The following is a 1,158-nucleotide window of genomic DNA, read 5'->3' on the forward strand; positions in this document are numbered from 1 at the left end:
AAGTGCCTGTAATGCTGCCTTAAAGTATGCGAAGGCTTAAAACCCAAATAATCCCAACTTGTAACAATCAAATTTTTACAAGAATTAAAGCAAATATAAAGGGTTGCCATGTCGCCGGAAAAATTTATGAATATATATATGAAATAATTTTGATATTGTATAATTATTTAATGATAATTGACTATTGATAATTAGAATAAGATGCACGAAAACTTTTGGAAAAGATTTGTTTTCTGTGGTTAGCCTTTAAAAGAAGTTGTCGTGGTAAACGAATATATCTATAAATATATAAACTGAAACCACAATGAATCCGATGTTATTTTATGTGGAAACAGCTCAATAAAGATAAATTCTCGRAGAATTTTCAGAAACATGTGCCTTGACCATGGAAGATTTTTTTATGAAAGAGTGGAAATATTTGAACTCTATTCTTAGCGGAACTTTGCCTCTTGCTTTGGGATTATCACACATTCACCACTCTTTGGCTCATCAACCATGCTCTCTACAAAAGTAAAAACAGATAGTCAATATTAAATATGGAGATATATATGTTTTAATTTTGCAATTCCCAGTATCTAGTGATAAATGCTCATAACTGATGGCAACCCTTTTCAGCCTTTATAAAGCCTACTCCACCGCACCTTATATGATAAAATTATACTCACACGATAAAAGATATTAATATGCACAACTTTTGCTTTTGCGTCTGTGTTTAGAAACACATGAAAAAGCATTGAGTCATCACAAGCTAAACGCGTTGAGGATCCAAAAAGGAAGGAAAATGCGACGTTGAAATTACYTTACACACAGCATTCGACCCAATGCGTAGGCGCATCTGCGACAGCAAATAAACCAGCTGGAGTTGTATACATATCTAGTGCCCTTATGTAAATAAATATGTACATAAGTACGCCCTCGTACGGATACAARTATTTTAGAGCACTTCAAGGCATAAGCGAGTGAGCGTGCTGCGATTTGGAAACTTTAAATGAAGTTGGTAAMGCTTTCGCGTGCTTCGTCTCAAGAGTTTTATGAGCAACTACCACTTCAAACAGCTAACTGAAGTTCATCACGACAAATATGAACTAGTTAGTATAAGACGCTAAGGTGTAGCAGTGTTGAAAGCCTTARATAATTTGTAGGTACGGGATGGAACTA

The sequence above is a fragment of the Bactrocera latifrons genome, unplaced genomic scaffold (assembly GCF_001853355.1).
Source record: "Bactrocera latifrons isolate USDA-ARS-PBARC rearing strain unplaced genomic scaffold, ASM185335v1 scaffold_135, whole genome shotgun sequence".
Taxonomy (NCBI): domain Eukaryota; kingdom Metazoa; phylum Arthropoda; class Insecta; order Diptera; family Tephritidae; genus Bactrocera; species Bactrocera latifrons.